We start from the raw sequence: 7704 nt of genomic DNA, 5'->3' as shown, positions 1-7704 counted from the left end.
TGGTGCGTGACTACCACTTAGGGCATTTACTCTTTGAATATCTTTTCATAAATGATGGCACATGTAGCGGTACGATAATGTTTATTGTTTCTTTTTTGGTGATTTTTAGAAGAACGAAAAAAATATTAGAAGCACGATAGCAGTCATCACCAACAAGCCCGCCTCAATGCAATAAAGCAACTCGAATTTGCTGCCATGACGGCGTAAATGTGTTTGACACCCCGCGCTCCCGTGCCTAATGACATTCGAATGACCAACCAGGCGTCTCCATTTCGGGGGGTAAAACAACTTTTTCGTATTTGGCCCTCTCCCGCCCCCGTACAAACGGCCATTAAATCCATATTTTTCGTTATCGAGCAACGCTGCCCGGGCCCACTACAGCTATTATTCATGAGCGACTTTGTAAGCCTTGTCACTAAACCTTCCCTTCTCCCCGAGGGGGGAGGGCGAGGGAAAACTTTACGTCAAACCAGAAACTGGGGAAAACCCCAACGAAAATCGCGCTCCATGCAACCGAGCCTAAATCGATTTTAATCTCAACTCTTCGGTTTTGCCATCAAGGCAGGGCAAGGCAATCAAACTCGGCGGCGAGGATTATCAAGGGATTTGGGGCCATAAATTGGGGAAAATGCCAAATGTGAACCCAGCGGGCCGGAGGCCATTACTTTGGGCGCACGAATCAGTACCGGGGCCCGGCTAAGTTTAAGATGAGATACAAAAGTTGTTCCAAGACAACGGAAGCGAATTGCCGCTGGACAACTTTCGCCCAAGGCCGTTAAGTATAGTTTCGAAGGCTTGTAGTAAATCATGGTATCTTCTGATGACGCCTTTTTTCTTTGCGAAAGAAGTTTTCTCATTGCAAATAATTCAGTAGGTTTAACGTTAAAAGAAGTGGTTGAACGGCTGTAGGAATGTTTAACACTGCATACTTAATAGCACTAGACGAAAGCAAATTAAAAATGTAGAAGTGAAAGATCAAAGTTAAATTTTACCAATATTGGGATACAAGCAATAAATTGCTCGTGAGTGAATTCAGGATCTGCAACAAATACCAATAAGCAAAATGTGTGAAATTTGAAACACAACTGATGTGTTCTTAAATTTTGAAGAGAAATTGACCACCCTGAATTTTAGAATCTCAATTGTGCCGAGTTGGTTGATAAGAAACACGATCGTGGTTGAAACCTTGGTGGCACTCTGTTGTGGTCAGGGGTCAGAAATCGCGGCGGCGTGGTTCGCTCGTTGTCTTATCAATTTTGGCAGACTGAAAACGCTGTACTGTGATGGAACAAATTGGTTCTTGCAATGTAAAAGTACTCGCTCAATTGTGACGTACGGTTCATTTGTTCTTTTATGTCCACTTTAGAAACGAACGTCCAAATGACGACACTAGAATATGCATAGTGTTTATTACGAGCATACTTGAACATATATACTATAACATATCGACTTTCTCTTTGACTCTTGGCTAATAAACGCACTCTTTTACCTTGCTCCGTAACATCCGTTTCTAAAACCCACCAAAACTTAAAGAAAGTTGCCCTCAAAAGTACCAATACGTGCATGAACATTTCTCCGTTGAATTTTCTTCACAACTGCAGCTCATTCTGCAAGAAGTCATTTATTATTCACGAGTTTGTTTTGACTTTGTTTTGCTTTTATTAGCATGGACTATGTGCGATGCTATTTTATTTAGAAGCAAATCCTTCATTAGTTAGGTTATACAATCAACATTGAAGTCTTACGATAAGTCTTACGATCGTTACACAATGGAAAACTAAAATTCAGTTGTTATTACATTCGACAAGAATGCTGCATTGGTATCAGCATAGCCAACATCATAGAAGGTCGTAAAATATGATTCTAAGAGTCTTTCTTTCACTTCGCTGCGGGTTTCGTTTGCTGCTCCGCCCAATGTTGTCATTTCTTCTGCCGAATGCAAACCGAATGTTGACGTGCGCGGAAATGAAATTTACTCCGATTGGCAAAACGGGAGCGGCTCGGAAGCCAGGAACGCGAATCACTAGCGGAATAACAACACGAAATGGGACTGTCGCGGGACAAATGGCTGGATGCCGGAAATAGAATGCCAAACTGTCTGACAGTTGTCGAGCTTGGAGGACTGGCTATTTCTGTTTTCGTGCCTTCTTGTTACCCTCTTCCCCTCCGTCGGGTGAAAGGAAATGCCAAAAAGTGCGCCGGGAAGGCACCGGCATCTTGTCTTAGTTATGAATGATTCTGTTATGCAAATGGGAACCGATCCAATTTGCATATTTACTCTTTTGTGCATACTCTGACCCGATCCGGCGGGAGCTTCGATTTCCTGGAGCATAATCTACCGACGGAGCTTTTGCGGAAAAAAAAGAAAAACCCCCCATTGCCGATCCCAAAGCAGGCGGCTGTGAGCTGTCGAGGCAAATAAACTTTGTCTTCCTTTCGACGGGAATGCGTACGGTGAGTTCTGGGATCGTGTGGAATGTGAAGTGAAAGCAGAAAAATAAAATAAAATAGTGGATGAAAGGCGGAATGGAGAAAAAAAGTTTTTCCAATGCGGATAGTGTTCCGGGTAAAGTCATAGGAAAGATCCAATTATCTCCCAAACTCTAGTGCCTTCCAAGAACCCCTTTTTTGTGGCGGCTTTTACCATATGTTCTACCCTTGGAGGCCTTAAAGAAGGTTTCCTTTTCTTCCGATCGGCATCATCCGCGTGCTCACATGGAAAAGCGATTTCGACTTCATTTTTCCACCCTTTTTTTCCGGCATCAAATTATGCTTTCAATCTCGACGAAAAATATGATATAAAAATGAAACACCATCGTCATCAGCTTCCCGCAGCTTGCATCGAACAGTCTCTATTTGTTAGGCAGAAAGTTGAGAATTGATTGAATTGTTAGTTTCCTGCAACACGCACCGGGAGCGTCGTCGTTTCTGGTATCCAATCAAGGCTTCGGCTCAGGTGCCGGGCGCTCCAAATCTGGATAACTGGCCGTAATTGACTGGTTTCAATCAACCGATACATAATATGGCTTACGGCGGACGGTAGGCTTCAACCTTCGGCTCCGGGGCACACACTGTCCCTGACCTAGTGCCTAGTGCACGTCTTTGGCAGCTCCGGTGGGAAATGAGAAGCTGATAAAAGCATGGCAAATCACACGACCCGACCCGTCCCTCGGAGACGCCAGCAGCAGCAGCAGTGTTGTGGTTTAATGTAAACATCGTTCTTATCGTCCCTTCACCGTTCGGCTGATGGAGGAAACACGAAAACAACGGGAACGACCGGAGAGGACGCGTCGGTGCAGACACTTAATATGTTTATTTTCGTCCCGTTTCGTGTAAGACGACAGCAGGAGCAGAAGACAACCGGCTGAGGCTTCCGTGATGGAATCGTCGAGAAACCTGCAACCCATACCGAACCGGCCACAAATCTATCGCCGGAGTGTATGCATGTATTTGAGAGGGATGAAGAGAGGGAGGGTGTTTGACTCGAAAGTGTCAACTGGACTTTAATGGTGCTGGAAAAGTGGCTACCGTGTTGTGGCATCAGAGCTTCACTCGAGCTCACCTTCTCGTTCTTTTGTTTTGGAACAAACACACAAATATCGTTCCCAAGTTGTGGATGAGTTTTCCACTTACGGCTCCTTTGGGTGGGTGGGTCGGGAAAATCATGCCAACCAGGTAACGGTGGTACAACATACAAAATGCTTGGAAAAGCAAGCAAAATCTCGTAGGATTTGCAATCGATTCTGGGCATTAATATTTTCAATGTTTACCATTTGGTTGTGAAAACATGTTGTAAAGGCAAGCAGTAAGAGTTTGTGAAAGAATGGAACGATGGCTTATGGAATTTCAATTCGATTGCTACAAATCATCCCAATTTTGCCGCTGCGCTCCTCTTGGGGTACGTTTTAAATAAGTAATCTTTTAGCCTATCTTCAAGCCACTCACCATAATCGTAAAACGAAGGCACATAAATGGTTTATGTTATCAAATGCCACTACCGACAACGGCCCGGCCCGGAAATGTTGCCGGGCTTCCTGCCAAACCGTACGATGGCGACGATGATACACGATTTATTGGTTTTGCATATCGTTGTCGAACGCTCGCTCGCCGCCTCGCCAAGCGAACCAAAGCTATGGCGGATGTCTTTGGGGCGAATTCTTACGCATCCTTACCGGATCGATCGATCGAGGGATGCAGCAGAGGGACGGAAGCGCAATTCAATTTCTACGAACACGAGCACGCCAAAGCGCTTTATGGCCGGATGTTGTGTGTTGTTTCGGGCTCCGTTTTCGATGTGAACAATTTTCGCTCAATCCAATGCGTTGAGGGAAGGTTGATTGTTGTTATTGGAAATTCCTTTCATACAAAAGTGTGGAATTGCTTTTTCGAGCAAGGTGTTTGAAGGTGATATAGAAGCTTATTTTGATTTCTTAGCGAAGTGTTGACAACTGTTTATATAATTAAATTATTGTTAAAACCATGCTTTAATTTTGAGTTGAACTGTAGAAACCAATTCAATATATTTTAAAACAAAATGAAAATTACCGTATTTTTCCGTGTATAATGACCCATTTTTATGTCAAAACTTATGATAGTCCGATTAAGGGGGTCGTTATACACGGGTAGTAACTTTTCGATTCGATTATAGAGTGGAGGATAAAACATGCATAACATTGTTACAACTGATGAACATTAGAAAAACATTTGTTTAATTTTTTTCATAAACATTGAATATTTTTTTTGGGAGGGTTGTTATACACGGGAAGTCGTTATACACGGAAAAATACAGTATAACACATTTCCAAAATGACAATTTTTAAGTTTCAATCATTTACAATCGCATGATTTCCATACAAAATATTCTTACGATGTACATTGCTTTAGGTCGCTTCCGAATAAGACGATTCGACCATCAACGAACCGAAACGCCATGCAGGTGTGCGGTGTCCGGAAGCATCAACGCAATGGCCGTTCGATCGACAGGTAGCTTCACTTTACGGCTTTGCCATGTCGTCAAGCCGCGTGTCGCCAACACTGCCAAACGAGGCGACGCACTAAAACTCTATTTTTATCGCGCCCTGTACTCACGCGTCGGCCCGTGAAAATCGGCACACTCAAGTGACTCCACCTTTGCTGGCCATTACGGAGGAAACGTTTTTGGAAACGTATCGGTTTCGCACGCTCACGACCGATTGGCAGCTAATGGACGCCGATTCGCGATCCACGTCCGTGCGTTTGGTGTGTGTGTGTGTATGTTTAGTTTTAAGCGCTTGCCTTGGTCAAGGTCACTATCGGTTGCCATGGCCTGCTTTTGGGGGCGCATGAAGAGGCGGAGCATGGCCACCATGTCCAGCAAACCAATAAAGCGGCAGGAAAACCGGTGGACCGATAAAGGTGTACATGTTGGTTATAAATATCTGAGCGTCCATTTCTATGCGACCACGATTTTATTTCGCGGTTGCGTGTTCCGCCTGATGATGATTTAATTAATTTGCATCAGCTAACATCAAAGAACACGTGGAATTGGAAGCAGGTCCAGAATTACACATCACCAGTTTCAACGACTACGTTAAACACGACTTTAAGCATAACAATTTTAGTCATTTTATAACACCTCGTCGTGCAAAAAGAAGTAGCTTTAAAACCACAAAAATATGAACTCTTTCTGATTTTTCAATATCATCTCCGCAGCATAAAGCTTCGCCAGACTTAGAAATGAACTTTGCATCACCGAAGAAACCCCTCAAGCGGAAAAGCACCCTTTCTGTGCAGAAACTCTTTCCTGAACCCCCCCTTTGTGCTCTATTAACAGCACTCCTTCTCCCGTTGGCCTTTGCTAAACCCTCTCGAATAACATAAACCAACATGAATCTGCTAAGCTACCACCACATAAATTGTACCATAGTCAGGCGTGCGTGTATGTGTGTGTGTGCGGTGGGATTAGGGTGTGTAGATAAGAGGCAACGCTTTTCATGCTTGCAATGGTAGCACTTTCCTGTATCTGCACATAATAACCGTTGCACCTGCCCTTGGAGGACGATGACGCTGGCGAGGCTGGAGACTTTAGAATCCGTACTCCGGCAAATCGAAAGCAGAAGAGGAGTGAAAGTTCATTAATATATATGAGGTAAGCTTTATCCGGTTTAGGAGGTTTTATCGGTTACCGAGACAGTGGGGAAATTGCACTGGCCAATAGTGGTTTTCTTTGCTGACTTTCTGGAGCCTTTTTGTTGGGGCGGACTTGTATCGTTATGATCTTATTCAACTTCTTTAAAATAAAGAACTAGTGAGTTACAGATAAAATACGACAACATGGTTAGTTCACAATTCTTTGAAAATATACTTGTTAAAATAACATGAAATATACTCAACCTTTCACAACTTGGGCGTAGAAAAAAATAATTTTGAAATGGATTTATCTTAAACTCACAAAGCAGCTTTTAAAACTTATTTCGCTTCGAATGAAAACTCCTTTGCATGAAAATCCCATTTCCCGATGTAGGTTTTTGTGTGAACACTGAAATAAGCGCTGGTCCTTTTGAACATCTCCCCAACAGACATCCGTTGAGATTTCCCGCTTAAATCAAATCAAATTAAACAAGCGGAACACTCTGGAAGCAGAGAGTGTATCGCTTTTCCTCTTACCCGCAGTTACCGGGTGTCTTTCCCGTTCCATTTGCATAGTGGGCCATTTAGCAGGGCGTATCCATCGTTCCACCGGAACAGCCGCTCGCAGAACTGCATTGCGGAAGTTTTCCCATCTTTTCGGTTCCATGTGGTTCGCTGGGCTCTCCGGACGAACGCATGCATTAACCGATGGCCGTAGGAGGAATGCCGAGTCGTCAGTTCATGGCGTTGCTAATGGTTTTGGAAAATGGGTCCGCAGGCCACTCTGGACCGTGCCCGAGTTTGTGGTGTTGTATTTGGATAATGGAAAAAAAAGAAATAAAGAGCGTACTTAAGACTGGGGTTTGGTTTATTTGTCCGTGTTAAATAGAATGCTGCAGGCTTCCGTGGCCTCTCCGGCGGGGTCTTGAGTAGCATTGTTTATGTTCATTTGCAACAGACTGGCCTTCTTTTAAGAGCTTTCACAGATTGGTTTGTATTTGCTTGCTAATGAAACCGGAATGGATGTTGACAGTAAGTAAATTATCACTTTAGTATTCGATGCCCATAAAGTCCGTTTAAAAAAAAAACCCTCTATATGTTTCAACTAATCTTCTTTAAAGGACAGTACCGACCAATAATCTAAAAGGAAAGATTGGACGTATTCAACAGCTAGGAAGCATCGAACTTGACAAGGTTATGCATAATCGAAGCCATCGTCTCTGAAAGGACAACCGGGAAAATGTCTTCTTTTGAATTTTTACTTAAAACCTCGGCACGCACACCAGCGCGCCAGGGCTCGTCTAAACTGTTTGTTTGCTCGGCGTTTCGTGGAAGCGTTATTTTTAGCCAACCACCGAAAAACCCGGGCTAGCACCGTCAATCACTTCCAATTTCCGGCCCAAGTCGGGAAACCCGCTTATCAAACCGGCGTCGGTCCAAGGGAGGGGAGGTGGAGGAAATGAAAAATCGGAAAAATCAGTCAAAAGGGGCGGGCAGGCGGGCTTCCCGTGCGTCCCAGGCGTACTTAAGGGCTATTAATAGCACCTTCCTAGGACACTGTCACGTCTCGTCGGGGACAAGACGCTCCGGGACGTC

Source organism: Anopheles coustani, chromosome 3, assembly GCF_943734705.1.
Source record: "Anopheles coustani chromosome 3, idAnoCousDA_361_x.2, whole genome shotgun sequence".
Lineage (NCBI taxonomy): Eukaryota > Metazoa > Arthropoda > Insecta > Diptera > Culicidae > Anopheles > Anopheles coustani.
This window is presented reverse-complemented; position numbering follows the sequence as displayed.